Here is a 17,783-nt window from a genome sequence, read left to right as displayed (position 1 = left end):
AGGAAAGGGAAGCAACATGAAAAACCCAAGGATGATGGTACTCTGGCCGTAGCTACAGATGGATATGACTCAGCAGAAGTATTGGTGGTTTCTAAAGGTGATCAAAACCACGAGTGGATACTGGATTCAGGATGCTCCTTTCACATGTGTCCTATAAGATCTTGGTTTGAAAAATTGGAGGAATCAGATCAGGGCATGGTACTGTTGGGGAATAATCAATCATGCAGGATAAAGGGCTCTGGAAATATTATAATAAGGATGCATGATGGGATCGACAGAGTACTCACCAAGGTGAGGTATGTGCCCGAGTTGAAGAGAAACTTGATATCATTGGGAACACTTGATGCTCAGGGATATTAATTCAAATCGGGAGCAGACAGTATCTCAGTGTCTAAAGGATCTCTGGTTGTTATGAAGGCTGTCAAGAGGAACCTCTTGTATGTACTACAATGTGAAACTATTATTGGAAGTACAACAAGTATTCAGGAACAGCAAGACAGAACCAAGCTATGACATCTGAGGCTTGGACATGTAAGTGAGAAGAGATTACATAAGCTGTCTAAACAGGGTCTGTTAGGTGGAGATAAGATCGAATCACTTGAGCTGTGTGATAGTTGTGCTCTTGGGAAATCAAAAAGAGTATCGTTTGGTCAAGAAAGTCACACAACTGAGCAACCATTGGCCTACATTCATTCAGATCTATGGGGTCCCTTGTAACGCCAAGAACTTCTAAAATTCTAAAATCATGCCTAAAATTATTTTCAGTATTTACATTTTTATATTTCTTGAATTTAATTGTTTAAGTTTAAGTTAAAGTTAGCCTTGCTTGACTTATTTGAATTAAATGCCTTGAACTGTTTAGTTAGTAATTTTTTATCCAGGCAGGCGACGACGGTGGGCTTCGGTGGTTTATTTTCAAGATTTTTAATTTTAAGATTTTAAGTTAGAGGTAAAAGAGGGGTTTTGGCCAAAAATGCAAATTTTGAATTTTTAGGGGTCAAAAAGCAATTTTATCATTTTCTTGGGTTATTTCCTAAATTTTTCATAAAATAGGATTTTATTAAATCCGGGTTAGTGGAATTTCAATTAAAATGTTGAGAGTTGAAATTTTAAATTTAGAAGTTTGAAAATAGCAAAAAGTTGAGGTAAAAAGTTTTAATAATACAAGTAGTACTTTTGCTAGTACAAGTGAAATTTTAAAACACTACACACAATACACTACACTTTTAATTTACACTCATTACAACATTTCAATTAAAAATCAAGACATAACCCTAGCCCCTTCTAAACCCTACTAGCCGCCCCCCTTCTCCCCTCTCACTTGTTGGAGCCGTCCAACCCCTCCTGCCGCCGCCCTGCCGCCGTCCGCCGCCGCCTACCGCCGTCCCAGCCACCGGAGAAGCTCCCCTAGGTGCTTAGCTTGGTGTTTGGTTGAAGTTCCACTCTCCATCTCCCCTTATTTTCGAATTTTTGTTGGTAAAAGTTGAAGGCAAGTGTAACTTTTTTTCTTGGGCACTCATTCAAGCAATATCTACCCCCACCCTTATGATTTCTTGCAATATTTTCGAGAATGCATGTTGTTAGAAGGTTAGGGTTTCGAATTTTTCATGTTTAGGGGCTGATTTTTTCTAAATATGTTAGGGAGTTGAGTTTATGTGATTTAATGTTGAGTATATGTGCATTGACATGGAATTATATGGTTGTTCTTGCCAAAATTCGAAATTTCAGATTGTATATGGACCTAATTTTCGAAATGTTGCATGTGTAGGGGCTGAAATTTAATTGATGTTGAAGTATTTATTGGTCTTGCATTGGTCTTGATTGATTGTTCAACATTTTGGAGTTTTGATGGTTAATTATTGATGTTCTTGATATGTGTTGTGTAAGTGTGGATTGAGTGTAGCCCAAGTGTTTGGGAAAAGTCCTAAGAGAGGTTATTTGAGGTGTTTGGTTGTTTGGTATGGAGAAAAGTTGAGGAAGGAGAGTTATGGGGTTGAATTCTTGAGTTAGAGGTAAGTTGGATGTTGTGAGTGTGCAGGGCAGCACTGTTCACGGGGCAGGGCAGTGTCGTGGCTGAGGTCTGTGCAGGGTTAGGCTATTCCATGGTAAAGTTCATGATGTTGTGGTCGCGTCGATATAAAATGGGCCCGAATCGGATAAGTATTGAGTAAGTTATGAGTCTTTTAAGTTTGTGGTGTAAGTGCAGAATTTTTAGAGTATAAGGGGCTGTCCGGGAATGTTTTTGGTTTGTAATGTTCGGGTGATCCTTGGAGGTTACTTTCTGGTCCTAGGGGTAATTTGGAGTGTTTATGAGGTGTCGGTTCAAGCGGGACGGGTTTTGGTTAAGATATGACAAAGTTAAGGGTTTTTCGGTTTACTTGCTCGAGTTAAGTCAAGTTTGAGAATTTTGTTGGGTAAGTTGTCTTCTTTGGACTTAGGGGCAGCCACTCATCCACCTTAAACTCACATTTTCGAGTCGAGTCTCATGTCTTAAAGATTGCTTATTCGTGTGCATTTGACGTATTCTTGATTTTAATAAAGAAAAAAGGAAGTTTACTTGTTTGCATGCCATTTAATGTATGAGTTGAGTCTTTATAAATGAAAAGGGAAAAGAAAGCAAATATTTTTGAATGAAGTGATCTGTTTGTGACAAGAGGGGTGTTGCTAGGCCGGGGGATGCCTCGGTCTACACACCAAGAGGTTATAGAGGTTAGGCAAGGAGCAAGAGACATCTTGTTTACCCTTGCCACAGAGGGGCAATGTGGGATCGGGAGGCATCTCGGTCTCCTTGCCATAGAGGGGTTAAGTTCGTCGGGAGAAATCTCGTCGTCTTGCCGGCATAGTGCACTGCAGCCATGATCATGATCGAAACAGAGGGTCACAAATCAGGGATCGGATTTCTAAGAGGAAAAAGTAAAGAAAAGTTTAAAGTTAAAGTTTCACAATTTTAGTTGACTCGTTTTGCATTGATGTCAGTCTTTCAGTTATGCATGAGTCTAAGTTGAATGTTATGAAAGTTAAAGTTTATCTTAGTGTGAGTTCATTAATGCATGATTTCTATATCTTTCTAGTTTCATGCATATTACAGTTTAAGTTGAGTTTTTGCATCACGTATTTTAAACCCTTGTTATTATCCTAGTTATGCTTGCTGAGTCTTTAGACTCACTATGCTTGAATGTTTGCAGGTGAGGATTTTGTGGAGGAGACGGAGGGTCGTGATCTACTGGGATGAGGCCATCGGTAGTGCGAGGCCCAGTGACCGTTGCTTCCTTTTAGTTTATGTTTTTTCCGCACAGTTATCAAATTTGTAATAATGAAGTATTATTCGAGATCTTGTAGTATTTATAGCCAGGATGTGCATTCCCTGTGCTACAGCTCATGTTTTGAAGTACGTTTTCCGCTTTTGGCAAGTTTATGATTATCGTTGGAATAAATTTTAAATGCTTTAGTTTACTTTATGCTGTAACCGGGAGGTGGTTACTAGGATTGCATGTTTATGTTTAACGCACTTAAGTTTTGAAGTCAATTTTCTTTCCTTATTTAAATTGTTGTTTGAGTCTTGATGGCTTATTTGATTTACAAATAGGTCATGGCAAAATTTTTAAAAATCCGTAATTTTCCTTTGTTTTAAATTATAGTCTGATAGCCTAGTAGTGAGGGTCGTTACATCCCTCATGGTGGAGGCGGATACTTCATGTCTTTGATAGATGATTACTCAAGGAGAGTATGGATATTCATCTTAAAGACTAAGGATGAAGCATATGACAAGTTTAGAGAATGGCTGCTGGCAGTTGAGAACAAGAGCGATCGAAGAGTTAAACACCTGAGAACAGATAATGGGCTGGAATACTTATCAGATAAGTTTGTCAAGATATGTAAGGAGAAAGACATTACCAGACACAGAACAGTGGCAGGAACGCCAAAAAAAAATGGTCTGGCAGAGAGAATGAACAGAACTCTTCTGGAAAGGGTCAGATGTATGTTGATCAATGCTTCTCTACCTAAGTCCTTTTGGGGAGAAGCGTTATCTACTGCGTGCTATTTGGTCAATAGGTGTCCATCAGTTGCGATTGGTTTCAAGACACCAATGGAAAAGTGGAGTGGAACACCTGCAGACTACTCAAACTTGAGGGTATTCGGATGTCTTGCATATGCTCATCTGAAACAGGACAAGTTGGAAGCAAGGACAGTCAGATGTATATTCATTGGGTATCCTGATGGTGTGAAGGGTTATAAAGTTTGGAACCTGAAGTCAAGAGGTCCAAAGTGCTTCAACACCAAGGATGTGAAGTTTGATGAATCCAAACTGTGATATAAAATGAATAAAGATGGAAAGGACAGTCAGATCAGTGTGAATGATAAACTACCGATTGAGGTGGAGTCTTCTGTGCCAGATGAAGAGTCAGTTGAGATGCAAGATGATGATATGACAGCGAGTGATCCAAAAAAGGACTTAAGTACTTATAATCTTGCAAGGGACAGAACCACAAAGGAGATCAGAGCTCCTAAGAGGTTTGGTGAAGCTGATCTGACTTGGTATGCGCTGGCAGTAGCTGAGGAGGTGGAGTATTCAGAGCCGAATACATATGATGAAGCTATGGCGAGTAAACAAAAAAACAAGTGGATTGAAGCTATGAATGAAGAGATGAACTCACTTGAGAAGAATCAAACCTGGAAGCTAATAGACAGATCGAAGCATCAAAAGACATTGGGATGCAAGTGGATCTATAAAGAGAAGGAAGGAACTCCTGGTACAGATCAGATCAAGTATAAAGCAAGAATGGTTGCAAAGGGTTTTGGTCAAGTAGAAGTGGTAGATTTTAATGAGTTCTATTCTCCAGTGGTCAAACATTGTTCCATCCGGATTATGTTAGCACTGGTGAACCAGCTCAACTTGGAGCTTGAGCAGATGGATGTGAAAACTGTGTTTCTACACGGTGACCTGGAAGAAACCATTTATATGGAACAACCAAAGGGCTTCATACATCAGAAAACCCAGAACAAAGTCTGCTTACTGAGAAAATCATTGTATGGGCTAAAGCAAAGTCCGAGGCAGTGGAACAAGAGGTTTGATGAGTTCATGATTGGTATTGGTTTTGTGAGAAGCCAATATGACAAATGTGTCTATCTGAAGAAGGATGAGGAGCAGGTTGTCTTGTACCTACTGATTTACGTTGATGATATATTGATTGCAAGTAAAAGTAGGACAGAGATATCATCCTTGAAACAACAGCTCAACACAGAGTTTGAGATGAAAGATCTGGGTGAAGCGAAGAGAATTCTGGGCATGGACATAGTGAGAAACAGGAAAAAGCAGGAGATTCATCTGAGTCAGAAGAACTATTTGAAGAAGGTTGTTCTGCGGTATAATATGAATCAAGCAAAATCTGTCTTGACCCCTCTGGGACAGCATTTGAAGCTATCTGCGAGTCAGTCACCTGAAAGTGAGGAAGACAAGAGGAAGATGGCTGGTATTCCATATGCTAGTGGAGTGGGGAGTCTCATATATGGAATGGTGTGTGATCGGCTAAATCGGTATGATTAAAAATCAACTGGCAAGCGCACCAGGTCAAATTATAATATAGTGGACAAAGGTCCAGATGTCGAACCCACAGGGACTGTATATATATGAATACCAAAATATATTTATTTTTACTTAATCTAGACTAATCAAAAAGAAGGATTTCAGATTTTAAACTAATAATTAAAATTGCAATTAAAATCAAATTAATTAAAACGCAGCTGGAAAATTTGGATTAATTCAAATATGGGAAAAGTTCGATCAAGGACACACGCAGGTACCAGACAATTCACGTAACAAGCAGTCGATCTAAGACATCAGACTTAATCTTAATTCACGGGAATTTTCCTAATTTGTTCGAAAGACTATTTCTAGAACAATCAAACCTATTCAAATATTGATGAACTAATATTTCGTAATTCTAATCAAATTTGAATGCATGAATAACTGTGAAAATTCAGTTTACACCCAAACCGCATAATGAAACCGAATTCTATTTCTAGTTAGTTTTACACTATGTTGATTATTGAAGTGATCGAATTCAAAATCTCCTCTGTCGACTTGGAATCGATTAACAAGCAAACAAATAACTGGCAAAAAAATTTGCAAGACAAATATAAATTTGATAATCAATAAAATCGGGCTAATTGCATTCACACCCCCTGTGAAAAGTCTAAAAGGCATAAAACCCCCTAAGAAATATTAATAGGCTAATGCATCCCTCAGTTTTTTAAAATGTAGCACATTTCACCCCTATGTTATACAAACGCGGGCACATTTATACCCTCTCATAGGGGTTTTTATGCTAATTTTTTTAAAACATAGGGTCTAACATTCTATTAATTTTACACAGGGTGTTTTATGCCTTTTAGACTTTTCACAGGGGGTGTGAATGCAATTAGCCCCAATAAAATCAAATCAAGTCTGAAAATCTCAAATAAATAAAACAAGTTTTCTACATAAATTGTCTGGCCCAATCACGTGACCTTGATCGAAAAAGAAAACTACTCACAATTAATAATTCAAAACCAAGTTTTAATCATGAATTGACAAATAAAATAAAATAAAAGAGAAGATAAAAATCTCCCAAGCCTGTGCCGTAGCCGACTTGCGTCTCTGGAACTAGAGTAATTTTCGAACCCTCAAAAATAATTAAAAACTTCTATTTATAGTGTTTGGATTCCTCAAAAATTAATTCCTTACGCAACAAGGAATTTCTCGGAATTTTTATTCTTCACGACACGCGCGCGCGCCTGGGATGTAACTCGCGCGCGCGCAATGCAATAAAACAGAGTCTTTGGCCTTCTCTCGCGCGCGCGCGAGGTAGAAGCTCTGTAACGCCCCGATTTTATCTTAATCGACTTTATTTGAGATAATCGAAGATTCCAGAGTTCAAGAGCTGACTCTATTTTGATCAGGGTTCTTTTTACAAATTTCGGATTTTTCAGGGACTAAAATGAAAATTTGGGATTTGTTAGATATTTATAAGCTTGTTGACTATTTTTTCTCCTTCCTCTTCACCCTCTCCACCGATTCCTCCATTGAAGACGATTCCCAAACTCCCAAGCTTTCCAGATTTCCTCCCGAGCTCGATCCGTCCGTTGGAAATTATTTCTGAAGGCAGATTAGCGATCACTGCAGCAAGAGCTCCGTTATATCGTAAGTTTTTCTACGATCAGGTTCTTTCTAGTTTTTGGATGTTGTTAGAATCGTTCGAGATTCGAGTATGTTGATCTCGGCAGAGTTCTGATCGTTTATTATCTGTCGGTTTTGAAATAGAGCGTCGTTCGGATTTGTTGTGAATTTTGGAAGATTATTCGAAAAGTTGAGTTTTATGATTTGTTAGAATTGGATTGTTATGGTGGAATGTTGATTGAATTGAGTCTATTGGATTGATATTATGCTGTCTGCGTTTCCGGTTTGATCAGAGTACAACCGTTATGCCGCCGGTTTGAGTTTTGGATTGTCTATCAGTTTGAATTGTTTGAGCCAAGCCTTCGATTGAGTTGTATGTTAATCTCAAGCCCTTATTACTTCTTGTACAGATTGATTTGAGGCCAGTGGAGTTGCGAGATTGCAGCTTTGTGCAACTTAGAGATTGTAGCCGGTATAGTATCGATTTCTTATTATCGATTGAGGAAGTTTGATTGAATCTTGATTGAGGAATCGTTGTTGTTTCCAGGTTTTGGAGCATCGACGTTGTTGAAAGAGGTATAAGATGACTTAGACTGGAATGGAACGTGTGACTCAAATCCGACTTGATTCGAGTGTTCCGGAAAAATCACGTACTTGCATGTTATTTGATTATTTGAGTTATTTGAGTTATGTTTTGCATTGCATTCATATTGAACTAAGAATCCTTGATTTGAGCAATGGGCAGGACGACCCTTTTATGATAGACGTTTTGGGGATTATATTGTGAGTGGCCTGGGTGTAGCCGTTTCACCTAGTGCTAGCATACTCCTTATAGTCGCACCAAAGTCTAGAGGATGGAGATACGTAGCACCACCTCGATCGGGAGAGTCGGTGAGTTGTTTACGTGATCTCATCCTCGGGATCCCAAAAGAAAAAGCAGCAACTCTTTTGATTATCCGACTTGATAATCCCAGATTTTAAAGACATGCATTGCATTTATGCATATGAATTGAGTTTTAAACATGCTTGTGAAATTGCATGGTTGTTATTTGAATATCTGTAAGATGATACATTTTGTTTGAGATGTTTTTATGATATTGCATGATAGTCTCTTTTACTGGAAATATTATTCTCACCGGATTATCCGACTGTTGTCTTTGTTTGTATGTGTACTTGGCGACAGGTGGGGCAGGACCGAGTCAGAGATTGCGTGACTAGGCGGAAGAGTTGATAGAGTGAGGCCTTGTTGTTTTAGAAGTCGAATATGTAATCGAACATAGATTTTATTCGAACTCGTTTTGTATCGGTTATGGAACTTAGATTGATGCATGTTCTATTAGTTTGAGATTGTATAACTTTAGAACTACTTTGTATTGGAGTATGCATGTGTATTAACGTTTTGAGTTGAGTTGTAATGCAGGATTTCGTTTTGGAAGTTTTGGAGCTGAGCCTCCTTGTTTTTCTGCTGTTCCCAAGTTCTGCAGCAGGGGGCGCTCGGGCTGCTGTTTTTAACCGCCCGGGCGCACCCCCCTTCGGGCCAAACAGCATGTTGCTGTTTTGGGAGGCGCCCGGGCTGCAGTTTCTAGCCGCCCGGGCGCACCCCCTTCTGAACAAAAAAAAAAAAAATTCTTTTACTTTTAGTCTTGGATCTTGTATGCTTAATTGTGGTTTAATCCGAGATTAGTTGTTGAGAACCGAGGTCTCACAAGCTCGCCCGAGCGCACCTTCTTATTTCCTTCATGCGCGATAGCGCATCATCTTGCGCGGTTCCCATCTTTCCTTGCGCGATTGCTCCTTCCCTTGCGCTAACGCGCATCATCAATTCCAAAAGCACTTGAGAAGCGCTAATCTCACTCTTCCATGCGCGTTTGCACTCTTCCTAGCGCCAAACTCAAGTTCAATCGCGCTACATCACTCACCAACAGCGCAACTTTAAACCTGCTCCGAGCGACAAATTTGAAAAATTCATATCTTGAGTTCTAACCGTCGGATCGACCTGAAATTTGGACAGCAGCTTTAAAACATCGTGAACTTCATTCTGAACGGTGGAGATTGGATTTAGATCTTTATAAACTTAAATTTTAATTTTTTACCAAAGATGCTCCCGTAATTCACTCTTCAACAATTCATTTTCCTACAAAATTAACCGGGAGAGTGAAATACACACACATGCACTAAAACACATAAACACACATAAAAAAATATGAATGAACACAAAATAAATATAAAAATAACACAAACTAATGCATACAAAATGCACTCATCAACACCCCCATACTTAAACATTTCTCGCCCTCGAGCAAGACATGCAAAAACAAAATGCAACACAGACAAAAGTAAGGACAAGTCATGAATGTGCACAGCCTCTGAGAAATTCAATCACAAAACAAAAACACCGACATGCTCTTAACTTTTCATAATGCACCTTCGATTTAACGTGAACGTGTGTGTGTGAAATGTCATTCCAGTTTCATGCAACTTAGACAGAATTCATTTCAAAACTGCTTAAAAACCTATGACAAATCAGTGCAAGTTTCACTCTTCAAGTGCCCATTCATTCCAACAACCTCTAGACAAAACCCACCTCCCTTGAGATAATGAATTACACACCTCCGGATTTTACACCCGGTATTGCTTTAGCCCCAATAATTACCCGCTGACTTAGCTATAACTGGCTAGGATACGAAAAATCATTCTATTTTTTCTTTCTAATCCCCTCGTCTATAGCCCGGATGGAGCATCAATCCCATTTAATCCGCATACTTAGCCTTAAATTTAATCTTTTATAGGATTTTAATCCTTACAAGGCCCAGATGGAATTGCATATAAAATTATTTTTTTCTCTAGGTGCGCCCAAGATCATAAGTGTAAACTAGAGTCTCATCAAAATTCATAGAACACAATCAAGATCCACAAACCACCTATTGTCGTGCAATGGTCAAACAGACAGAAACTTCATCAAATCTTTCGTTACAGTCCACTGGTCTAACACAAGTGCTTAAAAATATTCACGGTTCAACCTACAGTTTCTCATGTCCAGTCAAGAGCAGATATTTTCAAAAAACCAATTTTTCCAATAAACTTCATCATCATTGGCTACCATGACTCATCCTACTCATAACAATGCAAACAACAACAAACACAAACTGTATGCAAACAATTATGAAACATGACAGAATGCAACACAAACTTAACAATAACAATGCAATAAACTAGTCTACCCCCCCCCCCCCCCCACACACACACACACTTATCCAAAGCATTGACCTAAATGCTTCAGAAAGATGAATAGAATGCAACAAACACACAAATGCAGGACAAACAAGAACACAATGGAAACAAAAATAACACTCCCCTGGTTTTCGATGCATCCTCTTCCTTCTTGACAGTATCCTTTGGGACGGTATCAGTAGTCTAGAAATATCAGCAAGCATGACAACTGGCATGAGAAAGAAACAAAAATCAAAAATAAAAATAAAGATAAAAACCAAAAACAAAATAAAAAGCAAAAGCAAAAACACTGGGTTGCCTCCCAGTCAGCGCTAAATTTATAGTCTATAGCTCGACTATACTCCTCTCTTGAGTGGCAAAATTCAAGGTGATTTATCCACCGTCTGTGAAAAACTCAGGTCAGTCTTGCACTTGCATGCTACACCATTAAAGAAATTGTGCAAGGGACTAACTCCTGCAGCGATCTGCACCTGCAGACATGCACCAATATCATGCATATCATCAACTAAATAAACAGCAGAACAAGATTTTAAAGTTGGGCTCTCAGTAGCCGACTTAAGCATATTAAACACAACTTGCTCATCATTCAGTCTCTACACTAACTCTCCCTTCTCAACATCAACTAATGCTCTACTAGCAGCAAGAAAAGGACGCCCTAAAATAAGTGGAACCTCACAATCCTCATCCATGTCAAGAATAACAAAATCCACAGGATATATAAAGTGTTCTATCTTGACTAGGACATTCTCCACTATCCCTCTCAGATATTTAATAGATCCATCAGCAAATTTAAGAGAGATAGCAGCAGGTTCAATATTTTCTACACCCAATTTTCGAGCAAGAGAATAAGGCATTAAATTTATGCTCGACCCTAGATCACACAAAACATTATCAAAAGACAGACTTCCAATTTGATAGGGTATAGAAAAACTCCCTGGATCTTGCACTTTTGTTGGAAGCTTCTTGTTCAACACCGCGGAGCACTCCTCATTCATTGTAACTTGCGTAAGATCATTCAATTTTTTCTTGTTCCTCAGCAAGTCTTTCAGAAACTTTGCATATCTCGGCATCTGAGCTAATGCATCTGCAAAAGGAATGTTAATATGCAGTTTCTTGAAAATTTCAAGAAACTTTTGAAATTGAGATTCAAACAACAGTTGCTTAGCTCTATGGGGGAAAGGTAAAGTAGATATATCAACATTCTCATTAACTTCAAATTTTGAAGTCTTACCTTTCTTACCTGCCATGGAGGAATTTTCAGCACGTCCCTCCTCCTTCTTCTCTGAAGTTTTCGGCCCCTCCATCCTATTCTTTTCGTCCATATGCTCCTCAGGTTTGTCATATTGTGACCTAGTCACTACCATGATAGCATTCACGCCCTTGGGATTGAGTTCAGTGTTGCTCGGTAAAGCTCCAGCAGGACGAGTTGACAATTGGAAAGCTATCTGGCCCACCTGAATTTCCAACCTCTGCATCATAGCTTCCTGATTCTGTAAATAAGCCTCGGTACCTGCCACATACTTCATCATTATTTCCTCAAAGCTAGGCTTTTTCTCCTCTTGTTTGGGCTGCCAATTTTGATTAGAGTTGTTGTAGGAGTTGTACGGCTGCCGTCCTTGATTTCCTGCAAAATTAGCCGCTTCAACTTCAAACAACTGTTGTTCTCCTTGCATAATCCCTTGTGCTGGCAATGTTTTCATGAGTGCCACTTGATGCCTCAGAGCGTCGATCTTCGCATTCAGGGCCATCAAAGCATCAACCTCTAGAACTCCAGCCTTCTTCTCCTTCTTTACATCCGGCCACCCAATGTTACTCTCTGCCATGTTTCCAATGATCACCCAGGCTTCAGCTGGCGTCTTCCTGACAAAATATACATTAGCAGCAGCATCCAGCATAGATCGAACCGACTGATCGGCTCCATTGTAGAAGGTCTGAGTTTGCTGGCTTTGTGTGAGATTATGCTGAGCACACATCCTCAACATCTTTTTAAATCTGGTCCACGCCGCATGTAGAGATTCTCTCTCCTTTTGCTTGAAAGATATAATATCTGAGAACAACTTTGCCATCTTCGTATGAGGGAAATACTTGTTCAGAAAAGTCTGAACAAGTTGGTTCCATGTAGTGATGGAACCCGCAGGCAAATCATCTAGCCACTCAATAGCTTCGGCTTGAAGAGAGAATGGGAATAACCGCAGTCGCACTGCATCAGATGTTACCCCATTAACATTGAACGTGTCGCAGATTGACAGAGAACGCTCCAGATAAGCGTAGGGGTCTTCCACAGATGTGCCCCCAAATCTAGCTTGCAGTTGGATCAGCTGAATAGTAGAGGGTTTCAGTTCAAAATTGTTCGCCTCAACAGCGGGGTGAACTATGCTAGATCCATAACCTTCCTTGCTTTCCGGATCTTGCTGAGCGTGCGTTCGATCTCCAAATCAAGTGGTATAAGCTCCTTAGATCGAATGCTATGCATGCACAACAAGCTAGCACCTGAAAATCACAAAGAAAATAAGAAAATTCAGAATTTTAAAATAATTATAAATAGTCTAATAATAAAAATTCTGATATCAAAACAGTCTCCGGCAGCGGCGCCAAAAACTTGACCGGCTAAATCGGTATGATTAAAAATCAACTGGCAAGCGCATCAGGTAAAATTATAATATAGTGGAAAAAGGTCTAGATGTCGAACCCACAGGGACTGTATATATATGAATACCAAAATATATTTATTTCTACTTAATCTAGACTAATCAAAAAGAAGGATTTCAGATTTTAAACCAATAATTAAAATTGCAATTAAAATCAAATTAATTAAAACGCAGCTGGAAAATTTGGATTAATTCAAATATGGGAAAAGTTCGATCAAGGACACACGTAGGTACCAGACAATTCATGTAACAAGCAGTCGATCTAAGACATCAGACTTAATCTTAATTCACGGGAATTTTTCTAATTTGTTCGAAGGACTATTTCTAGAACAATCAAACCTATTCAAATATTGATGAACTAATCTTTCGTAATTCTAATCAAATTTGAATGCATGAATAACTGTAAAAATTCAGTTTACACCCAAACCGCATAATGAAACCGAATTCTATTTCTAGTCAGTTTTACACTATGTTGATTATTGAGGTGATCGAATTCAAAACCTCCTCTGTCGACTTGGAATCGATTAACAAGAAAACAAATAACTGGCCAAAAAATTTGCAAGGCAAATATAAATTCGATAATCAATAAAATCAAATCAAGTCTGAAAATCTCAAATAAATAAAACAAGTTTTCTACATAAATTGTCTGGCCCAATCACGTGGACTTGATCAAAAAAGAAAACTACTCACAATTCATAATTCAAAACCATGTTTTAATCAAGAATTGACAAATAAAATAAAATAAAAGAGAAGAGAAGAGAAGAGAAAAATCTCCCAAACCTGTGTCGTAGCCGCCTTGCGTCTCTGGAACTAGAGTAATTTTCGAACCCTAAAAAATAATTAAAAACTTCTATTTATAGTGTTTGGATTCCCCAAAAATTAATTCCTTATGCAACAAGGAATTTCTCGGAATTTTTATTCTTCACGACACGCGCGCGCGCCATCTTATTTCCTTCATGTGCGGTTCCCATGTTTCCTTGCGCGATTGCTCCTTCCCTTGCGCTAACGCACATCATCAACTCCCAAAGCACTTGAGAAGCGCTAATCTCACTCTTCCATGCGTGTTTGAACTCTTCCTAGCGCCAAACTCAAGTTCAATCGCGCTACATCACTCACCAACAGCGCAACTTTCAACCTGCTCCTAGCGACAAATTTGAAAAATTCATATCTTGAGTTCTAGCCGTCGGATAACCTGAAATTTGGACAGCAGCTTCAAAACATCTTGAACTTCATTCTAAACAATGGAGATCGGATTTGGATCTCTATTTAATTAAATTTGATTTTTTTACCAAAGCTGCTCCCGTAATTCACTCTTCAACAATTTATTTTCCTACAAAATTAACCGGGAGAGTGAAATACACACACATGCACTAAAACACATAAACACACATAAAAACAATATGAATGCATACAAAATAAATATAAAAATAACACAAACTAATGCATACAAAATGCACTCATCAGTGTGTAGTAGGCCTGATCTGGCATACATAATCAGTGTTGTGTCAAGATTTATGGCTAATCCGGGAACATATCATTGGGAAGCTCTGAAATGGATTCTCCGATATCTCATAAACACAACTGGGCTGGGATTGAAGTTTGAAAAACAACAATATGGGATTGATCCGATAGTTGGATATGTGGATTCAGATTTTTCTGGGAACTTAGATACGAGAAAGTCATTGACTGGTTATGTGTTAACCTTTTATGGCACAACGATCACCTGGAAGTCAAATCTACAGTCAGTGGTTGCCCTTTCTATCACTGAGGCAGAATTCATAGCTGTCACCGAGGCCATAAAGGAAGGATTGTGGTTAAAAGGAATGATAGCAGAGTTGGGTGTAAAACAAGATCAAGTTGTAGTACACTGTGATAACCAAAGTGCAATACACTTGACGAAACACCAAGTCTATCATGAACGATCGAAACACATAGATGTGAAGATGCATTTTGTCAGAGATGTAATTGAAAAAGGAGATGTAATCCTTGAGAAGATATCATCAGAAGAAAACCCTGCAGATGCTATGACGAAGTCACTGCCGTATGCTTAGTTCAAGAAATGTTTGGACTTAGTTAATGCGGTGATTGAAAATTAGCCAAGGAGGCTAGGATGGAGAGCAGCATTCAACCTGAAAGAATCAAGGTGGAGATTGTTGAAGTATGCTTCTATCAGATTGAATGGGAATACAGAAGAGATCGGATCGAATAGTACAGATCAGATGAGCTCAGTGTTCAGATGAGTTCATGGTCCAGATCGAATACTAGGATCGGATCGATGTGATGGTCAGATGAGTCTTCAGATGAGTTCATGCAGATAGATTGCTCGAGTATTGTGACTTGGTTAGAAGTCAGATGAAGTGTCCGAGAAGGTATACGCTTGCAGGCAGATCGATGCAGATCGAAGTACGAGGACAGATCAGACTGATGAATGAAGGCTTATCGGGTTGGACCATGTTGATTTTATAATTGGGCCGTAAGTTACTGTTGACCTAAAGCCCAAGATGAAAGTCGGTGTAATTCTCTATAAATACAGATGGAAGTCTGCCGCAACGAGAATAACAGAAAATCAAATTCTTCAGAATATATTGAGAGAGAAGAAGGAGAGATTTCGGAGAGAAAACTTGAGCGGAGATTGTGACGGGAAGATTCAAGTATCAAAATCTTGAATCGTGTCTGTATCTAGCATTAAGAGTTTTCTGGTCTATCTCTGTAATAAGCTTTGTTCTTGGGCTTGGATTGTTTTGTTGGTGATTAATAAAGTGGTTGTGTTGCTCTCCCGTGGACATAGGCAAATTCATTGTCGAACCACGTAAATACTTGTGTTGTTTATTGCTTTCGCGTGAGTGTTTGAGTTTGATCTGTGTGCGTTGGTTTTGTCTGTGTTTCTGGGATTATTGTTCTTGTTTGTTTGCGTGGTGAATTCTCGAAATACCAAATTTTGGATTGATTCCTAACAGGCAATAAGGTAACTTGCGTTTATATTCTAAGTTACTGTAGAGAAGAGGGTTCACAAACCTTCTTCAACATAGGGACTTATTTTCCAAGATGTATAGTGGATTAAACTAGGGCTTCGAGATTTGGCGAAAAGGTGTATCCAATGAGACAAAAATGTGTTAAACCTATCCTACCATTATCCAGTAAGCCTAACGTAGCCTAAGTTCAAAAGTCTCATAAATGCAAAACATATAAACAAGATTATATCGAGAATAGGAAAAACAATTTTAAGGAATTTTTATCTTGCAAGGAGTTACTTATTTCGTTCAATCTCTCTTTGTTTTGCCTTTCTGGACAAAACATGCACAAACAAGTGCAAATAACTCCCCCTGAGTTTAACAACTAATGATCTCCCTGGATTTAATCACGTTAGCACTGAGTGTTGTTGTTCGTGTTGGAAACATGTGATCAACACACCTGGTAGACCAGTGCAGCATTTAGTATTACATTAGTGTTGGAGAACGGGGCGATCAGATCAATCAGAATTGATACCCGGTGCAGCGGAAGTTTAAAATTTTTATATGGAACGATTCCATAATGGGTATCAAAACTTAACGATTAAATTGTGTGTGTGTAAAAATTAAATAACAATTATAAATTTTTACCTCCAATCTCGAATCGAGATTATGGACACCAACAGATTGCTCTGCTCTTGTTGTATCTCCCAGGAACTGATGGACGAACTGTTCTTCAATCAGGTCCACGAACAGAGATTTAATCCCTCTGATAGATTGCACTAGAAAATCTATCAGAAGTTTCTACGAAGAGAATTAACGAATTTGATCCGTTAAACCAGACTGTAATTCAAAATTCACAGGCTGGATTTTCCCGAGTAGAGAGGGAAGGGGGGGGGGGGCGGCCACTTTAGAGAGAAAATAACTAGGTTTTCGAAAATTGTGACCTGTCGTGTCCAATTTCTGTACTGCAATAACTTATTTATAATGTAGGCCGCTAACAGCTTAGGGCCCATTAGTCATAAGTTCAAGCCCGACAAGCAAAGCCCGCATGTTCAGAAATTAATATAAAATTCATCATGACTCCGATTGATAAACCGATTTCACCAATGTGCACAGAAACCATTTCTGCACCTTTTAAAGTCAAGATAAATTTTTCTGAATCCGAATTCAGTGATTTCCAAAAATGCCCATCCCTATGTCATTTTAGGAAATCTTACTCCTCTACTCTTAATTAAGAAGTCCAACTTCTTTGTTCATTAAATTTAACTCTTTAAATTTAACTATCTCAACGGGGATTAAAAATCCATTACTCTGTGTGACCCTCAATGGTTCAGGGATACAGCTAGCCGTGGGCTCACAACTCCTTGTGACTCGGAACAACAATTTCCGACTTGCCCATCGAATCATGGTAAGAGCGCCTAGCAACATCGCCCCATGATTCCCTAGGTATCACTGATAGTGCCTGCAAGAACCAATAGATTTTGGTTAGCGTACAGTACGGTCCCTTCATCCATATATCCCGATCAAATCAACAACCATTGGTAAATCGAGAGTCGTTCGAGATTCGATAACTATGCAATACATCTTGAAGATCAAATAGTGACATCGCATGTGCTACTAAGAAACCATTTCTTAAAACACATCATGTACTCTGGCCAGAGATTCGTCACACTAATATCTCCTCAGATCGCATAGGATATCCACACTCGCAAGTATGTGGTGAATCCTTGACAACAAAGCATCGACTCCTATATGTGTTGTAACTGTACCCAATCCCGACACCTGATGACCCCAATA

This window comes from Henckelia pumila, unplaced genomic scaffold, assembly GCF_033568475.1.
Source record: "Henckelia pumila isolate YLH828 unplaced genomic scaffold, ASM3356847v2 CTG_461:::fragment_3, whole genome shotgun sequence".
NCBI classification, from domain to species: Eukaryota; Viridiplantae; Streptophyta; class Magnoliopsida; order Lamiales; family Gesneriaceae; genus Henckelia; species Henckelia pumila.
The sequence above is the reverse complement of the archived record's forward strand: the minus strand, read 5'-3'. Positions refer to the sequence as shown.